The 16,435-nt window shown below is 47.3% G+C and overlaps 1 non-coding gene across 1 annotated transcript; it reads right to left on the bottom strand.

Annotated features, from left to right (window-relative positions):
- Positions 1 to 16,362: 16,362 nt before the first annotated feature.
- On the bottom strand, positions 16,363 to 16,435 carry TRNAK-UUU. The gene has a single exon. It is a non-coding gene; the product is annotated as a tRNA-Lys (tRNA).

Genomic DNA, 16,435 nt, shown 5'->3' with positions numbered 1-16,435 from the left:
GCAGTGAGCCTTGGACACGTCACCAGGAACTGCTTCATAGCTCTTATCTTGGCTATGCCTGGCAGTGACCAGCTCCAGCAAAGCAATAGCTCCAGGCTCACTGGGCCCTTGGAGGAGAGGAGGTTGGGCAAAGAAAGAGGTAGACTCACAAGCCAGGGGCACAGGAACTGCCCAGACTCAAGGATAGTTTAATGGAGAATAGGTCCATGAATGAGTATTAGCCAGGATGGGTAGGGATAGTGTCCCTAGCCTATGGCACTGGCTACTATCGGAAGACAGGATACTGGGCTAGATGGACCATTGATCTGACCCAGAACGGCTGTTCTTTTGACCCAGTTGGGGGTTTTGCCAGTGTAACTGAGGCTGTTCCTAGGGTCAGGTCTGTCAAACAGTTATCAGGAGGTTTTTTTATGGATATAAAAAAACTGGTTAATATTTTGTGTTCACTCTGCCTGATACCCAGCTAAAAACTCCATGATGTGACCATGGTTATAGCCACTTCTGTCCCTGGTCCCTCCACTTAAACAGACAACACTGACCCAGTGGACACCAGCCAAAGTGGAGAGGCAAGAAAGGAGACATTATGTTGCCAAATGACCAACAGAGGAGGTGAACTGTATAATGAAGACCACCCAGGGAGGTGAAGCTGAATAATGGTGTATAAGAGTTGAGCAGAGAGCACTGAAGAGAAGAGGACCTCTGTGCTGCGTAATGAACTGTGGCTAGTAGCAGATGTCATGGAGTGAGTTATGGGCTGTTAATTATACTAAATAATGGCTACCAGGTGACATGAGAGTCAAGAATGGATAAGAGTCAGCTATAGCAAGAAGAAACCATAGAGGAAAGGAGAGCAACAGGCTGTCATTCTGGGAAATCTACACTAGATGGCAGCAGAGTAGAGGAAATGAGAGGGGGGTGTCAGAAATACTGACCAGTGACCAAGATTTCAGTAGGCAATACAATAATAGGAAAGTTATACTGTAAAATGGCCACTAGGTGAAAGCATGTTGTAAGCGTGGAATATGGGCAGCTACTTTCAAACATGCCCATTAGATGGCAGCATCTCTTGAATACTAATAAAGGGGCAGTGCAAGTACACTATAACTGGCCATCACCTTGGACAGATATCTCCCAAAAATGTAAGCTGGTGTTTGTCCATGTGTAGCAGGGTGACCACCTGCTCCAGCCTGAAAAGGGTTGGAAGAGCCCTGCAGAGGGCTGGGCCTGGGCAAGGTAAAAAGCTGGCTGATTGGGGGAAGTGGCTGCAGCTGGGGCCACGCCCCAAACTGGGCAACAGGTCCTTCTAAGAAGGCCAGGGAAGTCTGAAGGGTCAGTCTCCCTCTGCCTGTAGAGGGAGATGGGCCTGGCTGCAGAGAGCTAGAGACAGGGTACCTGAGTGCAGCAGGGCTGGGGAACTCCAGCCTGGAAAGCCCCAGGCTGCGGCCTAGTACAAGGCCAACAGTCTATTTTTGACCAGTTAAATGACGTCCTTGGCATTCTTAAAATTGACTGGTCATCAGTGATGTCTGTCTGTTTTGATGGAGCATCTACTATGTCTGGATGTCCTGCAGGAGTTGAAATGAAATGTAAAGAAAGAAACAGTGAAATACTCTAGGTACAGTGCTATGCGCATTGTTTGAACCTCATCCTAGTAGATGCATGCACTTCAAGTAAACAAAACAGAACTATCTTTGATTTTTTTTGGTCTTATTCAGACTCTTTATGCCTTCATGGAGGGACGTCCTGTGCAACATGCGGTAATGGAGAAGATTTCACAAGAAGTAGGGGTCTGGAGTGCTGGAGACAGGTAGAGAGACCACAGCACAATCAGTCAGAAAGATAAAGTTCCAATGGAAATGTCAAGGTATTTTTCCCACTTTGAACTTTAGCGTCCAAAAAGTGGGGACCTGCATGTACCCTTCTAAGCTTAATTCCTAGCTTAGATCTGATAGCGCTGCCACCAACCAGAAATTCCAGTGTCTGGTACACTCCCTGTCCCCACAAAACCTTCCCTGGGGGACTCAGGACCCAAACCCCTTGGTTCTTAAAACAAGGAGAAATAAACCATTTCCCCTCCTTCCCCCTCCCAGACTTTCCCCTCCCTGGCTTACCCTGAAAGGCTACACTGATCCAAACTCCTTGGATCTTAAAACAGAGAGGAATTGACCTTCCCCCCACCTCCTTTCCCCCGCACCAATCCCCTGGTGAGTTTAGACCCAATCCCCTTGGGTCTTAAACAAGGAAAAAAATCAATCAGGTTCTTAAAAAAGAAAGCTTTTAATTAAAGAAAGAAAAAGTAAAAATTACCTCTGTAAAACCAGCATGGAAAATGTTTACAAGGTCTTGAGCTTATATAGACTAGAGGGACTCCCTCCCCTTTAGCCTAAGATACAAGTTACAGCAAACAGAGGTAAACATTCTTCCAGCAAAATACACATTCACAAGTTAAGAAAACAAACATAAGACTACTCCGCCTTTTCTAGCTAGTACTTACTATTTTGAACATGAGAGACTGTTTCAGAAAGATTGGAGAAAGACCTGGTTGCATGTCTGGTCCCTCTTAGCCCCAAGCGCGAACAAAGAACAACACAAACAGCACAAACAAAGACTTCCCTCCACCGAGATTTGAAAGTATCTTGTCCCCCGATTGGTCCTCTGGTCAGGTGTCAGCCAGGTTTACTGAGCTTCTTAACCCTTTACAGGTAAAAGGGACATTAACCCTTAACTATCTGTTTATGACAGGAACTGATGCAGAGTTTCGATCAAGTCATCAGAACATTTACTTGGGCGGTGGTAAGGGGTTTTTGTAGGGAAATAATAATGAACACTAGATTTGTTTATTGGTAAACCAATGATTTAAGGGAGTATAACAAAGTTGTTTGGTCTAGGCTATACAATAAGAACTGATCATTTCTGGCTATGGGCGGTGTTCCTTTGAGGGGGCTCCTAATGCAATTGGGTCATTTCAGTATTTTGGATATCAATAGAGGATTTTTTACTAGTATTGATCTGATAATTTCTGAGCTGGGTGTGTGCAGGCATGGGTTAATTTCCATCTGGAGCAGAGATTTCCCATCATGCAATGCTTCCCTCTTTTCCTGGTCCCAGAGTTCTGTATGGTTCTTTCCTTGGAATCTCTGTTCTCTATTCTGTATGCTAATAGAGATGCCTCCCTTTCCCATCTTTGAAGCAAATGAAGCTGGGGAGTTTCCTTAATTATATCACCCTTGTCTGGAGGGGCTTAGGTGTCTCTCCCACTGCCTTTTTATTGCTTTTTGTAAGTCTTTCTTCTGATCAGCTTTGATTCAAGCAGAGGCTGGGGGATGAGGCCTTTGTGAGTCAGACTGCAGAGCTCCTTGACACTGTGGGATGGGGGCAGGGGGGCCCTGCCAGACATGGGTAGAGGGAGACCCTGGAGCTCCAAGCCCCCAACAGTGGTGGGGGCCCCAGAACCAGTTCAACAGCTACACAATGCCTCTACATTGTCACAATATTTTATTGCCTGTGACCCGTCCCTGACTTTTACTATAAATATCAGACAAAATGAATGATCTGGATGATGGGAGGGAACCCTCAGCAAGTTTGCAGATGACACTAAAGGTATGGCTACACTTGCTGCTGTACAGCGCTGTGAGTTAAACCAGCCTTCATACAGCTGAGTAGGGAAAGCGCTGCAGTCTTTCCACACTCAGGGCTGGTGCAAGGATATTTTGTGCCCCAGGTGAAACTTCCACCTTGAGCCCTGCCCCTGGCCAAGGCCATCCCTAGTTATTGCGGGGGGGCTGTGTGGGGGCCCAGGCCTCCATGAGGTGAGGCTGGCCCCAGGCCTCTGCGGGGGCATTATGTGGAGCCCCGCCCCAGGCCTCTGTAGGGGATGAGGGCTGGCCACTTCCTGCAGGAAGTGGAGTGACTCAGCCCCAGCCTGGTCCACAACCCTGGCTCCCAGCACGCTACCGGCGAGTGCAAGGTGGGTGGTTCTCTCCTCTCCCCAAGCCTGGGAGCCAGGGGAGTGCAGCAGGCTGGGGCCAGGTCATTCCACTTCCTGCAGGAAGTAGACAGCCCTCTATGCCCCACAGAGTCCTGGTGCCAAACCTCGCCCCCTCCCACTGCTCCCTCCTGCTGAATCTCCCCTTTGATCTGCCGGAGTGTGCATCCTCGCCCATCCCCGGAGCACTGTTTTACCGCATTATATCTGAATTTGTGTTATATTGGGTGGTGTTATATTGGGGTGGAGGTGTACCTCCAAAGACCAGGGAGCAAAGTCTGCCTCCAAGTAAGGATGGAGTGAGGGCAGCTGCAACAGCGGATGTTACTGCACCTGCTCAGTCTGGGTGAGCATGCTCAGTGCACAAACAGTAGGGAATTCTAGGAGGGAGCTTTTTACTTTGTCACTGGCCATGCCGTGAACCAAAGTCAGGCCATGTATTACAGCAGATGCTTACAAGTTCACTGTCCGATACATGACCTAGGCAAAGGTATTACTAACGTTGCTAACACACAGACACTCCTAAGAAGCAACAGACACTGGCTATGTGTGTGAACACACTCCAGGAGATTAGCCCAGGCACATCCTGACCCAACACCAGATAAGAGGGTTTGACAGAAGGGATGTTCGGCCCGAGACATCTGCAGAAATGTACAAGGGGAGGTAACAAGCAGATGTCATGAAACACATGAGGTGGGACGTAAGTTGTTTGTCTCAGTCTATAAATGTCGGGGTACCTCAATTTAACCCTTTGTGTGGCCCAGGGGACAGCAGAAATTCCCACAGCTGACTGACTGCTCCTTGGCACTGGGCACTAGTGTGTTAGTGTCTCTGTATCCACAGAACCAGGATGCTAGAACTCTGCCTTGAGGGCAATAAACCTAGCTGAGTGCCTTTGTCACCAAACCGTGCCTGTGGTCTTTCTTGCTGGGTAGTACTATCGAGGTCTGCTGAACCATCTGTCTGCCCAGGCCTGGGACAGCATACGGAGAGAGCAGGCAAGCACGCCAACTGACAACAGTTTGCAGAGGGCTATGATGGCAAGTAGCACAGTTTCAGGGGTGGCAGATTTCCCAGGCAGCATCCCCGCCTATGCTGCCACAGGAGTTAGTCTTTTTATTGTCCAAACATTTATTTTGATCAAAAATGGCTTTTTTATGGATCCAAAAAATTGGTTAAAAATTGGTCTCCACTCCACCTGGTGCCCAGTTAAAAATTCCATGATGGTACCACGGTTATGACCACATCCCTCCCTGGTCTTTCCACTTAGATGGACAACAGTGACCTGAGCTCTGGCTGGATTCTGCTTTGTATCCTTAGGGGCATAAGAAACGAGCAGTAGCAACAAATATGATGATGTCACCCATGGTGTTTTGTTGAATTAGACTATCTGAATTTGATTACAAGACTTTATTATCTTACATAGAGAAAGAATGAACAGGGGATATACCCAGGGATTTACTTTCACTGTTAGTGAATTTTGTGCCTTACACAATGTCAGCTCTATGTGGTTTCAGAAGCTGTACACACTCCTCACAGAGGGTGAACATTTTGCCAACACCCTGGAGAAAAATACCATTATACTGTGTGTATCGGTGCTGAACATGAGAGAGTGACAGAGCTGTCAACATCCTCATTTTCCTTGAAGATGTGTTACATGGACACAACAGGGGACCATAAAGACTGTCTCAGTAAGTCCATGCAGATCATCTACTTTTCTTTTTCACATTAGTGCTGAGATTTTCAATGGGAGTTTTCAACTTAATTTTAATGGGGGCTGATTTCACTTTTCACTTCCTTCAGTTGGTCATTTAGCAACATAACATCTCCTTTCTTGCCCTTCCACTTTGGCTGCTGTCCACTGGGCAGCACCGCTACACCTGTCCCACTCCTCTGCCCTCTAGTGGCCCTGCACAGCATAATCTTATCTTGTCTCATTTCTTATCTACTGCTGGATGTGCACTGTTCCAAATTATAGCCACTAGGAACTACATCACTGATCATGATTGCAACATTAGTGGCTACAAGAGCACGTACAACAGCAGCGGCTTTCAAAGTATTAGCAGGGGTTTCCCATCCATCTCCTGCATCAGTTTCCAATGGAAAAGCATAGATTGACCCTACCATGACAGAATCCCCATTGCTCTCTAGGCTGAGATTCTCAGAGGCGTCTATCGAAGTTAAATTTCAGAGTAGCAGCCGTGTTAGTCTGTATCTACATCTAAGAAGTGGGTTTTAGCCCATGAAAACTTATGCTCAAATAAATTTGTTAGTCTTTAAGGCTTGGTCTACACTACACGTTTATACGAATTTGTCAGCATTAACCCGATTTAACCCTGCACCCGTCCACACAGCGAAGCCCTTTATATCAATATAAAGGGCTCTTAAAACCGATTTCTGTACTCCACCCTGTCATAAACAGATAGCTAAGGGTGAACGTCTCTTTCACCTGGAAAGAAGTAATCTGAAACACCTGACCAGAGGACCAATCAGGAAACCAGACTTTTTCAGGTCTGGGTGGAGGGAAGGTTGTGTGTGAGTCCTTTGTTTTTGGGTCTTCTGTCTGTCTCTCTCTCGGCTATGAGAGGATTTCTGTTTCCTGCTTTCTAATCTTCTGTTTCCAAGTTGTAAGTACAAATGTAGTAAGGCAGTAAGGTTACTATTGTTTTCTTTTGTATTTACCTGGGTATAGTTGCTGGAGTGTTTTGAATTGTATTCTTTTTGAATAAGGCTGTTTATTCATATTTCTTTTAAGCAATTGACCCTGTATTTGTCACCTTGATACAGAGAGACCATTTTTATGTATTTTTCTTTCTTTTTACATAAAGCTTTCTTTTTAAGACCTGTTGGAGTTTTTCTTTAGTGGGGAACTCCAGGGAATTGAGTCTGTGCTCACCAGGGAATTGGTGGGAGGAAGAAGTCAGGGGGAAATCTGTGTGTGTTAGACTTACTAGCCTGACTTTGCATTCCCTCTGGGTGAGGGGGGGAAGAGAGATTAGCTCTCGGTACTTCTGTTTTCCAAGGCTGGGAACGGGGAGGGTGGAATCCCTCTGTTTAGATTCACGGAGCTTGCTTCTGTGTGTCTCTCCAGGAACCTGGAGGGAGGAAGGGAAAAGGTTTATTTCCCTTTGTTGTGAGACTCAAGGGATTTGGGTCTTGGGGTCCCCAGGGAAGGTTTTTGCGGGGACCAGAGTGCCCCAAAACACTCTAATTTTTTGGGTGGTGGCAGCTTTACCAGGTCCAAGCTGGTAACTAAGCTTGGAGGGTTTCATGCTAACCCCCGTATTTTGGACGCTAAGGTCCAAATCTGGGACTAGGTTTATGATATGGTGTGCAGCATTGTGGGAAAGATAGAATCCAGAAGCCAGTAGGAATAATATATATTTTTTTCTCTGCTAGGGGCTTTTAAGCAGAAAGAAACAGTTTGGTTTTAAAGGGGAACCAGAGAGAATTTTTTTTCTGCTCTCTCTGGCAGTTGTGGCTTGCATATTAAGCAAGAAACCATTAAGGAGCTGTTACGGGTCTTTTGTCACACAATAGCACTCCCATTAGGAGTCAAATACCAGCACTATATACATGCAAATAAAGTGGTTTTTCTGGTTTACTTTACATTGAAAAAATTAGCTAGAGGAAGAAAGGGAAAAAGGCACTGTTGCTAGGCAGACCCTAGCAGGCAACAGAGAACCTGCAGTTCAGACAACAAACACCGGAGGGCACCCCAACACAAGAAAACAGGATGTCATGAAAACCAGACGCAGTACAGCTCGAAGCAATGGAAAAACAGATAGAACTGCTCAGAACACAGATGGCCAGAGGTGAGGCAACTCACAAACAAGATATGGAAAGGCTACAAAAACAAGAAGAAGCCAAAAATGCAGCCCACCACAGAAAACTACAAGAAGAAGTGGCCCACAAAATGAAACAAGCAGAAGAAGAGGTAGCCTACCGCCGAGAAATGGAAAAACAACAAAAAGAAATGGAAAAACAACAAAAAGAAAGTGAAGAGAAGGAAAATCAGAGAAAACCTGAACTGGACTTAGCGCAAGCTGGGCTGAATGCACCAGCCAATCCTAACAACCCTTCACCAATTATGGTTCCACATCACAGGAAATTTCCCACCTACAAGGCAGGTGATGACACCGAGGCCTTCTTGGAAAATTTTGAAAGAGCCTGTCTTGGGTACAGCATCCCTGAAGACCAGTACATGGTAGAATTGAGGCCACAGCTCAGTGGACCTTTAGCAGAGGTGGCAGCTGAAATGCCTAAGCAGCAAATGAACGACTATAAACTTTTTCAAACCAAGGCCAGATACAGAATTGGGATAACCCCGGATCATGCCCGTCGGCGTTTCAGAACCCAAAAGTGGAAACCAGGTGTGTCATTTCCCAAACACGCCTACTACGTTGGGAAAAATTATGAGGCCTGGATATCAGGACACAATGTTAAAACCTTGGAAGAACTGCACCTCCTCATACAAATGGAGCAGTTCTTGGATGGTGTTCCTGAGGACATAACACGGTACATACAAGATGGAAAACCCAAAAATCTTGCTGAGGCGGGGGAGATTGGAGCCAGATGGATGGAAGTGGCAGAAAGCAAGAAAGCTACTGTCAAGGGGAACGAATACCCCAGAGGGCACACCGACCATAAACCCTACAACCGAGGACAGCCAAAGACCCCACATACAACCCAAGTAAAGCCACAGACACCCTATTCTTCCACCTCACCAGTCTCCAGTAACTCACCTCGACCCAGTGACCCATCAGATGGAAGATGCTTTAAGTGTAATGAACTGGGACATATCAAGGCCAACTGTCCAAAGAACGCCATCCGAGTGCAGTTCATTACACCACCATCACACCAAAGATCCCCAGGCCCAAATGCCTCTCAAATACCCTTGGAGCAAAGGGAAAATTTGAGAGTGGGCAGAAATAAGGTTACTGCGTGGAGAGACATGGGGGCACAGGTTTCAGCTATCCACCAATCCTTCATGGACCCCAAATTCATCAACCCAAAGGCCCAAGTGACAATTTATCCCTTCATGTCACAAGCTGTAGACTTGCCTACAGCTGAACTGCCTGTCCAGTACAAACGCTGGTCAGGAATGTGGACTTTTGCAGTCTATGACAATTATCCTATCCCCATGCTACTGTGGGAAGACTTGGCCAACAAGGTGAAGCGGGCCAAGCTAGTGGGAATGGTTACACGTAGCCAAACCAGGCAAGCTTCCAGACCCATTCCTGTTCCTGAGCCGTCCACAGATGCCCCGTCTGTGTTACCAGAGACCCAGACAGAGGTAGTGGACCCGGATTCCATACCAACCACTGAAACAGCCACAGCACCCCCAGTCCCAGGCCCGGAACTGGAACAGCAACCAGCACCAGCAAGTGCAACCACATCTTCAAACTCAACTCCAGAGGGCGCCAGCGAGCCAAAACTGGCAGAAGCAACAGACAGCCATACCCAAAAGGCTCTGCCTGAGCCTGAAATACCCTCAGGTGCACCAGCGGAGAGCGGTTCACCAGCAACGGAAACAACCCCATCACCTACATCGCTTCCAGAGGGACCAAGCCCAAGTCCCCAGTCTGAGGAAGAACTGGTGACCCCAGCCTCGAGGGAACAGTTCCAGACTGAGCAGGAAGCAGATGACAGCCTTCAGAAAGCCTGGGTGGCAGCACGAAGCACCCCACCGCCTCTCAGCTCTTCTAATCGATCCTGGTTTGTTATAGACCAAGGACTTTTATACAAGGAGATTCTTTCTGGTGGACACCGGGAAGAATGGCAGCCGCAAAAACAGTTGGTGGTTCCAACTAAGTACCGGGGGAAGCTCTTAAGCTTAGCCCATAATCATCCCAGTGGCCATGCTGGGGTGAACAGAACCAAGGACCGGTTGGGGAAGTCCTTCCACTGGGAGGGGATGGGCAAGGATGTTGCCAAGTATGTCCGGTCTTGTGAGGTATGCCAAAGAGTGGGAAAACCCCAAGACCAGGTCAAGGACCCTCTCCAGCCACTCCCCATAATTGAGGTCCCATTTCAGCGAGTAGCTGTGGATATTCTGGGTCCTTTTCCAAAAAAGACGCCCAGAGGAAAGCAGTACGTACTGACTTTCGTGGACTTTGCTACCCGATGGCCAGAAGCTGTAGCTCTAGACAACACCAGGGCTAACACTGTGTGCCTGGCCCTAACAGACATTTTTGCCAGGGTAGGTTGGCCCTCCGACATCCTTACAGATTCAGGATCTAATTTCCTGGCAGGGACCATGCAAAAACTGTGGGAAACGCAAGGGGTGAACCACTTGGTTGCCACCCCGTACCACCATCAAACCAATGGCCTGGTGGAAAGGTTTAATGGAACTTTGGGGGCCATGATACGTAAATTCGTCAACGAATACTCCAATAATTGGGACCTAGTGTTGCAGCATTTGCTGTTTGCCTACAGGGCTGTACCACATCCCAGTTTAGGGTTTTCACCGTTTGAACTTGTGTATGGTCACGAGGTTAAGGGGCCATTACAGTTGGTGAAGCAGCAATGGGAGGGGTTTACGCCTTCTCCAGGAACTAACATTCTGGACTTTGTAAGCAACCTACAAAATACCCTCCGACACTCTTTAGCCCTTGCTAGAGAGAACCTAAAGGAAGCTCAGAAAGAGCAAAAGGCCTGGTATGACAAACATGCCAAAGAACATTCCTTCAAGGTAGGAGACCAGGTTATGGTCTTGAAGGCGCAACAGGCCCATAAGATGGAAGCATCATGGGAAGGGCCGTTCACAGTCCAAGAGCGCCTGGGAACTGTGAATTACCTCATAGCATTTCCCAATTCCTCACTAAAGCCCAGAGTGTACCATGTTAATTCTCTCAAGCCTTTCTATTCCAGAGACTTACAGGTTTGTCAGTTTACAGTCCAGGGAGATGATGCTGACTGGCCTGAAGGTGTCTACTATGACGGGAAAAAAGACGGTGGCATGGAAGAGGTGAACTTCTCAACCACCTTGGAACATCTGCAGCGGCGACAAATCAAGGAGCTGTGCACTAGCTTCGCCCCATTGTTCTCAGCCACCCCGGGACAGACTGAACAGGCATACCACTCCATTGACACAGGTAATGCTCACCCCATTAGAACCCCACCCTACCGGGTGTCTCCTCATGACCAAGCTGCTATAGAACGGGAGATCCAGAACATGCTACAGATGGGTATAATCCACTCATCTACCAGTGCATGGGCATCTCCAGTGGTTCTGGTACCCAAACCAGATGGGGAAATACGCTTTTGCTTGGACTACTGTAAGCTAAATGCGGTAACTCATCCGGAGAACTATCCAATGCCACGCACCGATGAGCTATTGGAAAAGTTGGGACGTGCCCAGTTCATCTCTACAATAGACTTAACCAAGGGGTACTGGCAAGTACCGCTAGATGAACCTGCCAAGGAGAGGTCAGCATTCGTCACCCATGTGGGGGTGTATGAATTTAATGTCCTTCCTTTCGGGCTGCGAAATGCACCCGCCACCTTCCAGAGGCTGGTAGATGGTCTACTAGCAGGACTGGGAGAATATGCAATTGCCTACCTCAATGATGTGGCCATTTTTTCAGACTCCTGACCCGAACACCTACTACACCTGGAAAAGGTCTTTGCACGCATCAGGCAGGCCGGACTAACTGTTAAGGCCAAAAAGTGTCAAATAGACCAAAACAGAGTGACTTACCTGGGGCACCAGGTGGGTCGAGGAACCATAAACCCCCTACAGGCCAAGGTGGATGCTATCTAAAAGTGGCCTGTCCCAAGGTCCAAGAAGCAGGTCCAATCCTTCTTAGGCTTGGCCAGATACTACAGGCGATTTGTACCACACTACAGCCAAATCACTGCCCCACTGACCGACCTGACCAAAAAGACCCAGCCAAATGCAGTTAACTGGACTGATGAGTGTCAAAAGGCCTTTACCCAACTTAAGGCAACGCTCATGTCTGACCCTGTACTCAGAGCCCCGGACTTTGACAAGCCATTCCTAGTAACCACGGATGCATCTGAGCATGGTATAGGAGCAGTTCTCCTGCAGGAAGCAACGGATCACAACTTCCATCCTGTCGTGTTTCTCAGCAAGAAACTGTCTGAGAGGGAAAGTCACTGGTCAGTCAGTGAAAAGGAATGCTATGCCATTGTGTACACTCTGGAAAAGCTACGCCCATATGTGTGGGGGTGGCGGTTCCAGCTACAAACTGACCATGCTGCACTAAAGTGGCTTCATACTGCCAAGGGGAACAATAAGAAACTTCTTCGTTGGAGTTTAGCTCTCCAAGATTTTGATTTTGAAATTCAGCACATCTCAGGCGCTTCTAACAAAGTAGCTGATGCACTCTCCCATGAGAGTTTCCCAGAATCCAGTAGTTAAAAAGTGTTCTTAAAATGTAAAAGTCTGTTAGTTATATACTTAGTGGTATATGTAAAGGTGCATGTGTTGTATTAATCTGTTTATTTTAAAGTTCCAGAAGGAAATCGCCGCCAGTGAGCTTCCCCACTGTCTGCAATTTGGGGGGCGTGTCATAAACAGATAGCTAAGGGTTAACGTCTCTTTCACCTGGAAAGAAGTAATCTGAAACACCTGACCAGAGGACCAATCAGGAAACCAGACTTTTTCAGGTCTGGGTGGAGGGAAGGTTGTGTGTGAGTCCTTTGTTTTTGGGTCTTCTGTCTGTCTCTCTCTCGGCTATGAGAGAATTTCTGTTTCCTGCTTTCTAATCTTCTGTTTCCAAGTTGTAAGTACAAATGTAGTAAGGCAGTAAGGTTACTATTGTTTTCTTTTGTATTTACCTGGGTACAGTTGCTGGAGTGTTTTGAATTGTATTCTTTTTGAATAAGGCTGTTTATTCATATTTCTTTTAAGCAATTGACCCTGTATTTGTCACCTTGATACAGAGAGACCATTTTTATGTATTTTTCTTTCTTTTTACATAAAGCTTTCTTTTTAAGACCTGTTGGAGTTTTTCTTTAGTGGGGAACTCCAGGGAATTGAGTCTGTGCTCACCAGGGAATTGGTGGGAGGAAGAAGTCAGGGGGATATCTGTGTGTGTTAGACTTACTAGCCTGACTTTGCATTCCCTCTGGGTGAGGGGGGGAAGAGAGATTAGCTCTCGGTACTTCTGTTTTCCAAGGCTGGGAACGGGGAGGGTGGAATCCCTCTGTTTAGATTCACGGAGCTTGCTTCTGTGTGTCTCTCCAGGAACCTGGAGGGAGGAAGGGAAAAGGTTTATTTCCCTTTGTTGTGAGACTCAAGGGATTTGGGTCTTGGGGTCCCCAGGGAAGGTTTTTGCGGGGACCAGAGTGCCCCAAAACACTCTAATTTTTTGGGTGGTGGCAGCTTTACCAGGTCCAAGCTGGTAACTAACCTTGGAGGTTTTCATGCTAACACCCATATTTTGGACACTAAGGTCCAAATCTGGGACTAGGTTTATGATACACCCCGACGAGGGGAGTAGCGCTGAAATCGGTATTGCCATGTTGGATTAGGGTTAGTGTGGCCACAATTTGATGGTATTGGCCTCTCTGGAAAGCCATCTGAACTCAGATGCACTGGCCAGGTAGACAGGAATAGCCCCGCGAACTTTTGAATTTCATTTCCTGTTTGGCCAGCGTGGAGAGCTCACCAGCACAGGTGACCATTCAGAGCTCATCAGCACAGGTAACAATGCAGTCTCCTGAGAATCGAAAAAGAGCTCCAGCATGGACTGCACGGGAGGCACTGAATCTGATTGGTGTATGGGGAGAGGATTCCATGCTAACAGAACTCCATTCCAAAAGACGAAAAACTATTGAAAAAATTTCCAAGGCCATGATGCAGAGAGGCCATGCCAGGGACTCAGTACAGTGCCATGTGACAGTTAAGGAGCTCAGACAAGCCTACCAGAAAACCAAAGAAGCAAACAGAAGGTCCAGGGCAGGGCCGAAAACATGCCGCTTCTATGCTGAGCTGAATGCAATTCTACAGGGGTCCGCCACCACTACCCCCCGTCTGGGGATTCCGAGGTGGGGGTGGTAATCTCAGCCATGCCTGAGGATTCTGTGGATGGCTAAGAAGAGGAAGAGGAGGGTGAGCTTGCAGAGAGCACGCAGCACTCCTTTCTCCCCAACAGCCTGGAACTTTTTCTCACCCTCTGGAATTACCCTCCCAGCCCTCCCAAGCCACTATCCCAGACAATGAAGCCATGGAAGGGACCTCTGGTGAGTGTACCTTTGTAAATATAAAATATCGTTTAAAAGCAAGCGTTTTTTAATGATTAATTTGCCCTGAGGACTTGGGATGCATTCGCGGCCAGTACAGTTACTGGAAAAGTCTGTTAACATGTCTGGGGATGGAGCAGAAATCCTCCAGGGACATCTCCATGAAACTCTCCTGGAGGTACTCCAAAAGCCTTTGCAGAAGGTTTCTGGGCAGCGCAGTTTTATTCTGTCCTCCCTGGTAGGACACTTGACCACGCCATGCATGTAGCAAGTAATCTGGTGTCATTGCATGACAAAGCCTAGCTGCGTATGGTCCCGGTGATTGCTGGCATTCAAGCAACATCTGTTCTTTATCTCACTGTGTTATCCTCAGGAGAGTGATATCTTTCATGGTAACCTGGTTGAAATTCAGAAATTTAATTAAGGGGACAGAGTTGGCCATTCCTACTGGGCTGTTTGCCTGTTGCTTAACAGAAATCCTTCCTTGCAGGTAGCCAAGCAGGGGGACGGGGGGGTGAGTGGCGCTGAGCTTTTACACGTTTGGCTAGCAGGGATCTTCCCTGCTATCAGCCACGCGGTGGGGAGAGAGGGGGGTGTTTAGCAGTGATCTTCCATGATACCAGCCACACGGTGGGGGGAGGGGTAAAGCGATCATCCCAGAGAATTGGATGGGGGGGTGGTTTCTGCTGTTGCATGTTAACAGGAAAGAAGCAGCACTGAATGGGCTTTGCTTGGTATTTGGTAAAGGAGGGCACTGGATATATGAAGGGTGCAGAAGACAATGGCTTACCATGGCCGCATGCAAGCTGAATTCTGCTGCCTGGATCTGCCATAGCCGCCCTCTCCTCGTGTGGTTTTGCAGGTCCTAGTTCAGCATAGACTGCACAATAATGCGTGAGGTGTTTAGAATGTTCATGATTGCTGTCTTGAGCTGAGCAGGGTCTGTGCTTGCTCTGCTATAGTGTTTGCACAGTTCACCCAGGGAAAAAAGCTCGAAATGGTTGTCTGCTGCTTTCATGGAGGGAGGGGTGAGGCTTTACCCAGAACCATCTGCAACAATGCTTTTAGCCCCATCAGGCACTGGGATCTCAACCCAGAATTTAGAGGGGCGGGGGAGACTGCAGGAGCTATGGGATAGCTATGGGATAGCTACCCACAGTTCAATGCTCTGGAAATCGAAACTAGCCTCGGTACATGGACGCACACCGCCAAATTAAAATGCTTAGTGTGGCTGCGTGCACTTGACTTTATACAATCTGTTTTAAAAAACGGTTTCTGTAAAATCGGAATAATCCTGTAGTGTAGACATACTCTAAGCAAACTCTTAAAAAAGTGCCCTGCCAATGTTCTAAGGGAGATTGGAACCCACTTCTCCTGAAGGAGACCAGAAAAGCCCCACTTGTGGGAAAGACAGAGTCTTGTTGAAGAAAGTAATTCCCTAACTAGGAATTGAACCCAGACTACAGCAGTGAGAGCACCATAGCCTAACCACTAGACCACCAGGGAGATTGTTTTGGGGTAGTTTGGCTTCACTTTCTAGATCGACTTTCTGTCCAACTGAGGCCATTCCTTCTTCAAAGGAGGTTAACGCAAGCTCTGAGCTCTTCGTTTCCTTATGGTTCCCTTCCTATTTTTAGCACAGTCAGCTGCTATAAAAGAGAAACAGAAAATATATTAAAACAATTTCTGTATTGTTATACATTGAGGCCACGTCTTTTTGTTTGTTTGTTTGTTTGTTTGTTTTAAAATAAACCAGTTTCATTGCTATTTTGTTTTACTCTCCAAGGGCTTACAGAAATGTAGGAGAGATGAATAAGATGTAGTTGGAATCATAAGCCTCAAGCAATCTCCACCCCAATGAAGAGGGCTGGTGGAGGATTTGAGAAAGAAGCAGTTATCTCAACTATTGAGCACTGGCGAAGATATAGAAAAAAGTAGAGAAGCTCTAGATCCCTGATGGGGGAAAATCAGCTTCTGAAAGGTTACTTTTGCCCTGGCTAGAAGAGCCTCAACTCTCTTAGGAGCATGGAGTTGTCAATTTGTCTTCTCTGCATGACCTACTAAAGGTCCCAGACAGCCTCAGCTGGTTGAGAGGACAAAGAGCGGATTCCATTGTGCCCTGAGAACATAAGGGAAAGAGTGATGTCTAAGAGTGCAAGATCAAACACCCAACATGGGGCTCGAACCCATAACCCAAAGATTAAAAGTCTCATACTTTACCAACTGAGCTAGTCAGGC

Source organism: Gopherus evgoodei, unplaced genomic scaffold (genome assembly GCF_007399415.2).
Source record: "Gopherus evgoodei ecotype Sinaloan lineage unplaced genomic scaffold, rGopEvg1_v1.p scaffold_33_arrow_ctg1, whole genome shotgun sequence".
Classification (NCBI taxonomy): domain Eukaryota; kingdom Metazoa; phylum Chordata; order Testudines; family Testudinidae; genus Gopherus; species Gopherus evgoodei.
This window is presented reverse-complemented; position numbering and strand designations above follow the sequence as displayed.